At 45.2% G+C, this 12,975-nt stretch overlaps 1 pseudogene; it reads left to right on the forward strand.

The window, feature by feature from the left end:
* The first annotated feature begins 239 nt into the window (after positions 1–239).
* Positions 240–12,975, forward strand: part of LOC143639848 (E3 ubiquitin-protein ligase TRIM58-like) — a 305,237-nt pseudogene continuing 292,501 nt past the window's right edge.

Raw genomic sequence — 12,975 nt, forward strand, 5'->3', positions numbered from 1 at the left:
GGAAGAGAGAAAGAGCTCAGCTTCCTAGGAGGTGAGGATTACTTGAATGTCAATTTCACCCCTGCGGTTGACGGTGTCTGAGTTGTAAATCATCAGCAGAAGTGGTTAACTAAGAGTCTTGAACCCCAGCCAGCGATAACCCATCCTGGCCATGAGCCCTTCTCTTGGTGCCAGGCGACAGAGGAGATAACCTGCGCCGCGGGGCAGCAGCAGCCACGCGGCCAGGCGAGGCGAGCACCATGGCCTCCGGGGCGCCCAGGGAGAGGCTCCGGGAGGAGGCCCGGTGCTCTGTGTGCCTGGATTTCCTGCAGGACCCCATCAGCGTGGACTGCGGCCACAGCTTCTGCCTCCGGTGCATCTCGGAGTTCTGTGAGAAGTCAGAGAGCGCGCAGGGCGACATATACGCCTGTCCTCAGTGCCGCGGCCCCTTCAGGCCCGAGAACTTTCGGCCCAACCGGCAGCTGGCCAGCCTGGTGGACAGCGTGCGGCAGCTCGGGATGGGCGCGGGGCCCGCAGGGGCGCGCCAGTGCGCGCGGCATGGCGAGGACCTGAGCCACTTTTGCCAGGAGGACCAGGCACTCCTGTGCTGGGTCTGCGACACCACGCCCGAACACCAGGGCCACCACACGGCGTCTCTGCGGGAGGCTGCCAGGAGCTACCAGGTGAGCGCAGGAGCCCGGGGTGCCAAGCGGGGCCGCGGGCCGCTCGTGTAGGGCGGAAGGCACCGGGGCACAGAGCTCCCGGCCCACCGGGTCGTCCTGCCTCGGCTCCGGCTAGCAGCGCGGGACCGGCTGCCGAGCGCAGGACCCTCAGTCCCTGGCTTTCAAGCTGGTCTTCCTGATCCCGAGCGGGCGGGCTGTGCGTGAGTCTCGGTGACAGCCCTGCACCTCTGTCGTACTCGCTTCCACTGACGGGATTCCTAGGGCACGGCGTTTGCCGGGTGTCTGTCTAGGTACCTTAACACGGGCATTAAGGCCACCCTCTGGCTCGGACCTTCGTGAGGAATAGCGTCTGCTCGGGCCTGGACTGTCTGGGTTCCCTGAAGGAGGGGGCCACTCGACTCCACACGAAGGTCTGGATACCGAGGACTTGAGCATTCCCCTGAGGAAGTGCTTGACCCCAAGAGCAATCCGAGGGACTCTGCCCAGGTGTCTTCCCACAGGTGCCCACGGGTCCTGGGACATACTCTAAACACGTGCCTGTCCCGGCATCTGGAACAGCTGCTAGCACAGAAGAGGTCAAAGCTGTCTTTTTAATCTACTGGCACAGTTAGCCAAAGCACTCCATGACACTGTAATAAGTTCCAAGCACCAGCTTTCTTAAAGCATTCATTTATTTATTCTATTTGTTTGTTTTAAGTTAAGGACTGGGGTATTCACCAGTCAACATTCATCTGGACAATCTTGGAAATTTCTCTCTTGATTTTTCCTCTTGATTTCTGTTATCCTCTACAAATTACAGGTACTAGGCGCTTTCTAGCCTACCTGAAAAGTCAAGTATGCTCCTGTCTGTCTAAATCCCCAAGGTACCATACAGAACATGGCTGCTGTGATATCACTAAAGATATTCTCTGTTTTCAGTAATCAACTAGATAAAAAATAAGTACCATCCAAACTCCTTGGCCTGTCAGTCACGACTTTCTAGGTTCTGAAGTCCCCTTCCTTCTGCTCTTATCCAAGCCAAACATGGGACCCAGCAAAATTAGCCTAGTCACTCTTGTCCCCAAACATGCCTCTTCTTTCACCTCCTTGCTTTTGCTCAGTGTCTTTGGTCCCAGGGAGCTTTCCTCCATCTACAAGTGAGAATGGCTCTATTCCTTACAAACACCAAACATATGCCTCTTTTTATTCTGATGCCACCATGAATTCTAATGTTACTTTATGTGTACTTTATATAGAGTATTATAATATTTTAAAGTGAATGATATATATGTAAGATTTATTGAGTAAGTTTAAAGGTAGAATTTGTATTATTTTCTACTAAAAACATATTTCTGTATGTGTTTTTATGGGAGCTTCCTGTTTTAAAAAGAAAGGCATGTATTTGCCTCTTGGAAGGCTCTTATCATTGAAGAGAGATGTAATTTCTGGGTTTTTGTTTGTTTGATTGTTTGGTAGGCTTTTTTATACTTATTTTACTCCTTTTAATATGTACAGAATATTGTGTTTTTCACCTAAAATATTTTATTTTTATTTCATTTATTAATTTATTTAATGATACCAAGGATTGAACCCTGGGACTTTACCACTGAGCCACATCCTCAGACTTTTTATTTTTTTATTTTGAGATTGGGTCTCACAAAGTTGCTTAGGGCGGTGTTAAATTGCTGAGGCTGACCTTGAATTTGAGATCCTCCTGCCTTACCCTCTAACTTGCTGAGATTATGGGCATGCACCGCACCTGACTTCATTTAACATATTTTAACCAACAAGATTTATTTTTGGTGAAATACCATGACTTATAGTACTAATAACAAACACACTTTTCTCATCATAATTAATAAGAAATTGTATCACTCTTCAACCTAGCACCAATAGATGACATTTCACCTAATGATGTCTTCATTTCCCTCCATCTATTTTTTACATATTCATTATAAGCATTTTTTTCAAAATTGGCACCGTTATAAAATGTACTTATTTGACATTGTAATTCTATTTCTTGTCATTAAGTTTCCTATCATGTTGATGTAAAATGTTTTGCCACTCATTTTTACATTTTAGTCATTGTAGTTTTACTATCGTAATGGTGCAAGGAGCACGATTTCAGATGAATCTTTGCATCTGGTATTAACTGAGTTACCAGTGAAGGTGTCCACCTGCATTCTAGGGAATTTTCCAGTTGATCCTGTAGATCCTCACAGTCTGCTCCACACAGGTGAAGCTGCAGATGGCGCTGGAGCTGGTGAGGAAGGAGATGGAGGAGGCCCTGATGCAGGAAGCCAACATCTGGAGGAAGACTGTGCTGTGGAAGGTAGGGGGGCTTGAGTCTGGGGAGCTGCAGGCACCACCCTCTTCCTGAGTTTCCATTTGTTGAGAGCCACAGTTTAGTCAGAATGAGGCCTGGCATTTTTGCCAGATGGAATGGTTGAAAGGTGACCCTGCTCCAGGATTAGGGCGGCTCCAGGGATTAGGGTGGATCCTGCTGGGAATAGGGCAGCTCCAGGATTAGGGCGGATCCTGCTGCCTCTAGTTAGGGCGCCCGCTACTTTGGAGTTCCTTTGGAGTTACTTTTGACTTCTCGCGGGGTTCGGCGCAGAGCCTGGTGGAGGCAGTGTGTTCCCTGGAAGTGTGTGTAGAGTGCTGGTGATAGTTCGAGAATAAAGGTTGCTGTTTGAACCTACAAGGCTGTGTGGCGGCTCGGTTATTTTGTGCCCAGCCAGACTGCAGCATTCATTCTTCAGCGAGCTTGCCATTTACTTAGGCCCTCCATAGAAACATCTCATGGCCATCCTGAATTGTCCCAGACCCCAAATGACATTGTTCATTTTTGTTTTTTCCTCTGTCAGCAGGACCCTATCCAGATTATAAATAGCTTTACTCTCTTGATCTTACTGTGAAACTCACTGCTGGGGTGGGTGCCACCACCTGCTACTATAGTGTCAAACTGTATTTGTCAACTGTATTTGACAGTTAAATAATGAATGCCACAGGCTTGGTAACAGATGTGGTGCAGTTCCCAGGGACCATCTATACAAGGAGGGAATTGGAGCCTTCAGCCTCCTTGGGTCATCCATCCACGGTCCCCTCTTTCTGCACCTCAGCAGCCCCTCCCCCCTTGGTTTTCTCCTACATTTCATTTACTCACAGTGGCTGTGAACCTGGACCACATGCCCTCCTCTCCAGTTCCACAGCTGGAGAGGCTTTGAGTCACCAGGCTTGCTGCTGCCATTCATGGCAGAGGCTGGAATGTTGCTTGGCCCCCTACAGTGCCCAGAGAAGTACCTGCACCCCTCAAGAGTGAATTGTAGGTCAAACCTGCCACAGTGCCAAGGCTGTGAACCACATATAGTGTCATGTTGGATGGGTTTATTAGGTACACAGCACAGTATATAACATGATCAGATATATTTTATAGAATATTCCTCTTCTTTCTCCTCCAAGTCACCCTGCTAGAATCATTCTTTATATTATTTTCTTCCTCAAAAATTTAGTTTGATACACTACCTTCATACAGATATTTTCATAAGGACCTCTATTTATTTATTTATTTATTTGTTGTGCTGGGCATTGAACCCAAGGTGCTCTGCAATTGAGCTACGTCCACAGCCCTTTTTACTTTTTATTTTGAAACAGGTCCCACTAAGCTGTAGAAGGTGGCCTCAAACTTGTGATCCTCCAGCCTCGGTGAGTCACTGGAATTACAGTGCACCACTGTACCTGGCTCACAAGGACCATTTTTGCTACATTTTTCTTATGAAATAAGTCTTATCTTCTCCTATTGCTATGTCTATTATAGGTAAAATTAAGCACTGATTCACAATCTTTATTATTTAAAGGTAATAATATTTAATTTTTTAAAATATTGGCCTGACCACAGATTTATGAAATCAGGAACCCAAGTGCAAGATCTGAATTCCCGCATTTTAAAACCTCCAACGCATATCATAACATAGAAGTGATGCTAACATATCTCGTTCAGAGGCAAGTAGCCATGTCTGAACTTCTTGGTCGTTCATGTTCACATGAGCTAGAACCATCAGGCACAGGCTTGATGGAAACCAGCTCTAAGTTCTGCAGCAGCACTTCTTTTTCCTTCATATCCAGAGGAGGTTGTGGCACTCTAGAGGGTGACGTGCAGGAAGCTGGGGTGCCGCGGCCCCTCCACCCTGTCATCCCTGGTGCATCCCCGGACTCCCCTCCCTGTGGTAGTGCTTAGCCCTCTCTCCAGCAGTCTGCCCTGGGAGACAGTGTGCATTTCTATGCCTCTCAGGAATCAGAATGTGGAATGCAGAGTCAGTGTCCCTGAGGAGGAAGCCAAGAGTGTATGAATCAGTGATTTAGAAAATGGTAAAGGAGGTAGGAATGCAAAATGGGAAGAAGGAAGTGGGAGACCTTGGCGCTGTGGCCAGTGGGCCCTCAGCTCCTTGTCAGGAGGAATAGGCACTGTCCCCGCAGGCTGTCGCTCAACAGCACTCAGCCTCTGCAGTGGATGGCGGCAGCAGGCAGCACCTCTCCTAGAGGGGCGATCCAAAGTCCAAAGTACCTCCAGACATTTGGGGAGAACTATTATTTGGATACAAATATATAAATATATATCTTTTATAATAATTTTGATGATAATTTATGTCTTTCAGTTAAACCAAGAAACTATCAGGTTTAAAACAAAACAGACAACCCAAGGTGCAGATGCTGTGGGAGGGTGACTTGCCGCTCATGCTCAGTTTAAAGCTGGGTTTCTAGCTACTAATTTCAAGAGAATAACATTTAGATGCAATACCCTGCGCACAGTGTGATCCTTAGGTTCAGTCAGACATCTCCCTGTGAGGGCCAGGTGTGCATCAGGGGCAGAGCGCTTGCCCAGCCTGAGTGAAGCCAGGGGTTCTGTCCTCAGAACCAGGAAAGCAACAACAAGAGCCATGATGAAAGATTTGGGTAGGGGCTGGTGTATTAGCCTGGAGTGAGTGGCCTGCGTGGCAGTTAGTTCTTCTGGGCTCTGCAGAGGACATGGCCTTGTGCTGGTTTCTTGCTTCTCCTGGAACGAGAGAACATCTGTGTGTTCTCCTGTCACGTTGTCCCTCACAGACCAGGCCTTCTGCTCTTCCTGGCCACCCATCCAGCAGCAGAGCCAGCCCTCTGCTGTGGGGCCACACAGACTCTCGGAGGTGCCCAGATGATCCCCACGCTTCTCTTTCTGCTGCATTTGACTCGTGATATTGAAACCCACGCGTCAAAGGCCTTGCCTCCGGCCCTGCAGCACAAGGGGGCCCACAGCCACAGTCTTCCCAGAATCTGAGCTTAAAAACCCCACCGGCCACCTCTCCTGTTCCTGGCCTCTTTTCTGAGGTCCTTCCCAGAGGTGCAGAGCGAGGGGGGGGGGGGTTCAGGGGTGGGAGGTGATGCGGGACTTCCCTTCTCTGGCTGCCCGTCCCACAAGTGAGGCAGGCCCCCCACACCTTGCCCCAGCCCTGATGGGGTCTCCTGTTACTCCAGGAGAAGGTGGAGATCCAGCAGCAGCGCTTCAGGTTGGAGTTTGAGAAGCACCGCGGTTTTCTGGCCCTTGAAGAGCAGCTGCAGCTATGGAGGCTGGAGGAGGAGGAGAGAGCCACCCTGCAGAGACTGAGGGACAGTAAGGACCAGCTGGCCCAGCACAGCAAGGCCCTCAAGGAGCTGGCAGAGGAGCTGGAGGAGAGGTGCCAGCGCCCAGCCCTGGGGCTGCTGGAGGTGAGGCCAGGAGGCCAGGCCCACAGAGGCTGAGGGGATGGGGACAAGCCTTGGCATGGGACACAAAGGCACCCATCTCTCTAGGACAGAGCTCAGTAGTACTTCCTTAGAAGTCATCTTACGACTGAATACTGGGCCCTGAGTCAGGAGGCACCCAGAGGACCATTTAGCTCATGCAAAAGACAAAAACTTCAATACGTGATGAGTTAAAATTAATTATTTATGGAATCGTGGGGCAAGGACAAGCTGTACCATTCTGGCTGAGAAACCATCCTTTTGTCAAAGATGATATTGCTGATTTTCATGAATGTTCAACCCCCAAAGCCTCTGGCAGCCCATTTCATGAAAAATAGCCAGAAGTATGAGCAGTGCTTCACCTAGTCCAGCTTGAAATTCCCGTGTTAAGTCCTAAGGGGAGTGTATGGTGGGAGTATATGGACTCTTGTGCTGATTTCTCAATCTGTTGGGACTTCAGAGCAGCCTTTTTAAAGTTTTAATTGGAGACAGGGTTTCACTCAGAGGCCCAGGCTGGCCTTGAACCACCCCCTCCTGCCCCAGCCTCCTCAGGGTCTGAGGGTCACAGACACAGCTGTTCCGCCCCACAGGTGTTGTTCACAGGGTTGCCTGCAACAGAAAGTCATTCACCTGGTACTTTTCTCTGTACCTTGCCCCAGTGACAGGCGAGGATTCTAACCTAAAAGAGAGTGCAGATCCCCACTGAGCAGCTGGCCCACAGTGTCCCAACTGACTTGCCTCTGGACACTGCAAGTTCCAGATACATAAACCCAGTCGCTGTCCTGGGACATTTGCAAACACAGTTGTCAATATTGTGGCATCTGATGGGGAATCACTAAGTAACTGCATGAAACGCTTTTATCTACCAAGCACTTTATTTAATATGCCCATTCTATCTTCATTACCAATGTCATTGATGTGACTAGTTTAAATTAACTGTGTTATTTAAATAAAATGGTGATGTTGAAAATGAAATCATAAAAATAACTTACTTTTGAAGTATATTCTGTACCTTTCCAACAAAATCCTTTACAAGTCATTGAAGACCCCCTATTCTCCCACCTTTGACTTCATTTTTATCTAATATGTAATTGCTAAACAAATATTATAATATTCTAATGCTAAATGCTTAAATGATGAACAAATAGAAATTATGAGCAAATGTAATTAATGTTATCTTGATAATCTGTCCAAAGTGTATTCTTCCTTTTTAACTCCATCTCAAAGTTCAAGATGATTTTTTCTTCTAGGAGATTTCTGCGCCTGTCCTTCCCTGGCCTTGCAATCATGTAAATGACAACTTTCTTTTCAGATTCTTAATTGTCTGATGACAAGCAAATGCTTGCCCTCTGCCTCTCATTTGCAAACAGAAGAGGTAGAAAGATGTTGTAGAAACCAAGCTGTCTCTGATGTGCAAGCATTTGCAGGGGACAGCTCTGCAGTGCAGCCTTCCCCACTGGGATGACAAAGGCTCTCTGGGGTGAAACCTCCCAGCCATTCTCTGGGACAGGAAACCTTCTCGGTGGGAAGTGGCAAGTCTACAAGCCTCTGCTCTCTCTGCAGGGTGAAGGGAGCCTCAGGAACACCCCCTGCCTGCCCTGGAACCTGACAGCCTTGTCTCAACAGTGGCCTTGAGACTTGTCACCTCCTGGATTTTATTTTGATTTCTGTGGGCCACTAAATGTCAGTCCTTCTCAGCTCCAGTGTGCTAAGCTTCAGGGATCTCCACAGTTCCTATTGCAACCTCTTCTTCATTCCTTCCAATTCACTAAAAGGTTCCCACCATTCCCCTGGGATTCTGGCTCATTTACCGCCAGATCCTCTAAATCCATATCTAATTCCTGACCTTCTTCATTCTTTCTCCTGAGCCTTAGCTTTTCACAGTCAAGTGCCACCTGTCATCAAAATAGATATTCTAGGGGCTGGGGACATAGCTCGGTTGGTAGAATGCTTGCTTTGCATGCACAAGGCCCTGGGTTTAATCCCCAACACCAAAAAAAAAAAAAAAAAAAAAAAAGACATTCTAAGCTCTATATGCCTAAATCTTAACCACAAATATCTCCAGGTCTCCCTGAATGATAAAAAGATATTTTAAAACCTCCCCTTCTGAAGGAAGGCCTGCTCATTTCTTTGTCACGTAGACCAAACACCTCAGTGACTCCTTTCTACATTTCACTCCAGCTCCCGTCCCTCAGCGGTAACACTCTGTTGGCTCCCATGGACCAGAGTCCAGTCAGCCCTTCCCCACCCCCATCCTGGTAGTCTGAGCTTCCCCTCCCTTGAGATTACTGGGTTCATCTCACAGTGGTCCCTTCACCTCTGAATGCAGCCCTCATTGCTCTAAGGTTTATTAAAAAAAATTTTTTTTCCTCTCTTCTCCCCTCTCCCCCTCAAGATTTGGAAGACAGTGTCATTCATCTTTTCTTCCCCTAGTTAACTGCCCTCGAACACCTGCTACAGGAAGAGGGTGCCTGCTGAGGATCTGGGAAGTGAGGATCTCCAAAATGTGAATACTAATAGGCCATCAGGGCAACCTGGGGCCCCCTTCTGGAATGTAACCCTTGAAAAAATATTTTTATCTCCTTTGCTAGCAAAGAAATGAAGCTTCTCTTTCCTTTTCCTCAAAACCTTGGCCTCATTATCAAATTGGCATTAGAGACAGGGACGGAGCTTTTGGTTACAAATCTTGGCACCCCAGATGGGACCCGAGAAGTAGCCCACTCTAGGTTTCTTGGACAGGCCTGACACCCCATGAACTGCACTTCCATGCTGAAGATGTAAGATAAACTTTTGGAGAACTCCTGGAAAGTTAGGGGTGAGTGGGCCTCTGGTGGAACTGAACCAGAGGAGCTATTCCTGTAAGTAAAGGGAGGGACGGTTGGACTCCCATCTGTTTGAGAACAGGGCTCAGTTTGCTGCCTCTGAAGACAAATAAAATGTATGCGGGCTGTAGATCTCACCGATTTTCTTTCTGTGTTCTTGTCTCATGGGTTCAAAGAATGAAATCCATGGATGATGGCAGAGGATAACAATTTTTTAAATTATTTTTGAGTGAGGAAAAAGAAATGAATTTCCCTGTCATGTGAAGAAGAAAGTGGCTGAAAGCTTTTCCACTTGAGTACACTAGTCTGGGAACTTAAGGCTGCTGGATAAAGGATCTGATCAGAGTCCATGCTGAACAGACATTAAAAGCGTTCGAACTAATTATTGGAATCTATGCTGTAGGATGTTGGGAAGGGATGAAAGTTATTGGCTTGGCCGTGGTGACTTTCTATTTGGCTGAATGCCTTTAGCCCTGAAGTCTGAATTTTTTTTGCAACCTCCATTTGGGTCCACCCCCATTTCCATTTTCCTGCCACCCTGGGGATAAAGGAGTGGACTGGAATGCTGGACCTCACTGGGTTTACTTTACATTTGGAAAAATTAAACAAATAAATAAATAGCCTTATCTGGAGCCCATTACACTCATTGTCTGATGATTAACTAGCCTATCTTAATGGGGGTAAAAAAAATAAAAGTAAAAGCTGCCAGTCACTAGTAAAGGGGCAATGGGTTCCAGTACTCTTCAATAAAACAATAACCTGGGGAGAAAATAGTCTCCCCTTTCTAAGCTCTGACAGCATGTCCTATTTGGCCAGAGGACACTTCTGGGTGCAGCCCTACCTGTTGTCCAAAAAGCTAAAATACAAGCACCTATGTCTTGGCCCTGCTGATTTCTGCAGAGAGAGGTCCCTAACAGTCTTTGTATAGTTAATGTGACCTTCCTTGTACAGAATTTCCTAGATACATACATACATACATACATATGTAGAGAGAATCTCTGGGTCCAATTGACAGTGGGGAACTCACTTAAAGTTGATGGCATTATGATGATGATAAGGGAGACTGGTCAAACAAGGATGACCTGTGCCCCAACCTCTTGAGCACAAACTGGAAGGGAAAAAGATTAAGGCACAGTTTTTTGTTTTTAAATATTCCAGACTGATCCCTTTCCTGGGATAAAATTTGTTATAAAAATTAAATGTACAGATAACATGCTCACTCACCCAAAGAGTAACAACTTCATTTGCAAGTGCTTTCCTCTCTGCTGGAGGTCTCCTAGAAGAGAAGGAGGCTTTTCAGACCAGAAGGACCCTGAGAAAGTGATCAATGTTTTCTCAACCACAATTTTATTTTAGGAGGAAATAATTTGCCCTTGAGGAGGAGGGGATAACCCCTTAAGAGAGAGACATTAATGGGGATTCATCTTCTGGATGGTTGTTGGAAATGTGACTTGAGTCAGCTTTGCCAGATCTCCTACTCTGCCTATGCTGCCTCTTAAAAAACTCCACACTAATGAGTAACAGTTTGTGCAAGGCTTGAGCTCTAAAATATTAAAGTGTGATGCCCATTACTTTTAGGATTTTTCTTTGTTAGAGAAACAGATAACTTATAATTTTGGCCAGGCTTGATTTTTTTTTTCATGAATAACCCGAATATATGTCCCTAGACAGATGTATACATCTGAAACTAAATATGTTTTTCTGAGCCTTATTTAAATGTTCTATAAAAGTTTATAAAATGAAAGTTCATATAGGTTTAACCAACAAGCGCTATCTTTTATATATTGCATCTGACATAAAAGAGCCACACTGCCAATTGAGAAACTGATATAAATCTGTCTGCTTTAACTAAGTCTAGTTCTTACCATTAACAGTGTTCTCTAAATGCATAAGAGATTTAAGACTCTCCTTTGATTTTTGGTAGTGCTGGTAAACTCTGCAAACCTGTAACGATCTATGAATTCTGAATTTTACTGTAAAAAATTAAACCTGATTATTATAAGGACATCTGTGTAATCATAATGCTAACTACTAGTTCTTTGCATATTAAGTATACTCATGTTCTTCTAATATACAAGTTTTAAAATATAAAGCTTGGAAATAGAAATTTAATTAGAGATTTCTTTATGTCATTTAATGTTCTGTAACAGGACCTGTTATCAATAAGATATATATATATATATATATATATATATATATATATATATATATATATATAATTTTGTTACTTTTAAAAAATATTTATTTATTTATTTTTAGGTGTTTTTTTTTTTTCCAAGTGAACACAATATCTTTATTTTTATTTTTATGTGGTGCTGAAGGTCAAACTCCATGCCTCAGGCATGCCAGGTGAGCACTCTATGGCTGAGCCACAACCACAACCCTTATGTTACTTTTTATACTGGGGTAATGTATTTTTAAAAGATAATAAGTGCCTGATCTTTTTAAAGGTGGATATTATAAAACATGAAAACATTTTACCACTGTCCACAAAAGGGTTAAAAGCTCTCTAAGCTTTTCTTTCATTCATATTTTCTTTCATTCATATTTCAGATATATGAAGAACCCCACACTACCTTAAATCAGGCTCTGGCTCCCACTTCAGCCCTTGGCCAGCATAGGCTTCATAGGTAAAGGTTCCATACCTAGGAATCCAAAGGGAGTTTGAATTAAAGAGACAGATTGTAACTACCTTTAAACCAGCTCCAGGATGGCTTCCCGCACCCCAAGCCTCGAGCTACCTATTAGAGTAGCAAGCTTTACTGAAGAGGAGAGACAGAGAGAGAGAGAGAGAGAGAGAGAGAGAGAGAGAGAGAGAGAGAGAGAGAACACACTAGGGAGTGGACTTTTATTGGGAAACAAAAAATTCTGGGGAAAATCCCATCCAATGAAGATTAAGGGGGGCAGTGTCCCAAGGTCAGGTGAGACCTTGGGTCTTTAGGGGCTGTGGTCAGGCACGCCTCCACAGGGACAAGCCCTCAACTTGAGAAGGGTGGGGAAAGCTCTGAACACAAAAATGTGTCTAAGGCCTCTCACCCAGCTGGGGGAGGTGACTTGAATCACTTGCAAGGATGGCCTCCCACATCCCACCTTATTCCATGTTAGAATGGCTCCAAAAGAAGTTAGACTTCTGTGTTCAAAAGATTGATTTTTGTTGTAAAGATTACTGTGATCTCAAACAGGGGATAGAATGTATAACTATGTAAAGGTTCAAGATTATAAGTCATTTTTCTTGATTCATAGCTACTACACAAACTGAATATGTTTTTGCTCTGTTAATTTTATTTTTTTAAGAGAGAGAGAATTTTTAATATTTATTTTTTAGTTTTCAGTGGACACATCTTTATTATATTTTTATGTGGTGCTGAGGATCGAACCCAGCACCCTGCGCATGCCAGGCGAGTGCACTACCACATGAGCCACATCCCCAGCCCTCCATTTTTAAATTTTTCTTGTAAACTTTATAAGTGTTGCCTGTTTGTGTTTTGCAGAGGTACTGCTTCTAAAAGAAAAAAAATCAAACAAACAACAAAAAAAACAACCCTTGGGTTTGAAAGACCCACCGATTCCCTGTCCAAGAAAGACGCACGAGGCACTGGCTGCAAACGCAAGAGGTTTATTCAGACACAGACGCCTGCGGGTGCTCAGCAAAACCTCAGCCAGAGCTTTGGTGAACTGGCACACCGGGCTTTGGGGTACAGGTCTTTTATAGGATAATGGGGCAGGTTTCGCGCGCGCAGTAAGCAACAGGTTTC

The sequence above is a fragment of the Callospermophilus lateralis genome (assembly GCF_048772815.1).
Source record: "Callospermophilus lateralis isolate mCalLat2 chromosome 5 unlocalized genomic scaffold, mCalLat2.hap1 SUPER_5_unloc_2, whole genome shotgun sequence".
In the NCBI taxonomy this organism is placed as follows: domain Eukaryota; kingdom Metazoa; phylum Chordata; class Mammalia; order Rodentia; family Sciuridae; genus Callospermophilus; species Callospermophilus lateralis.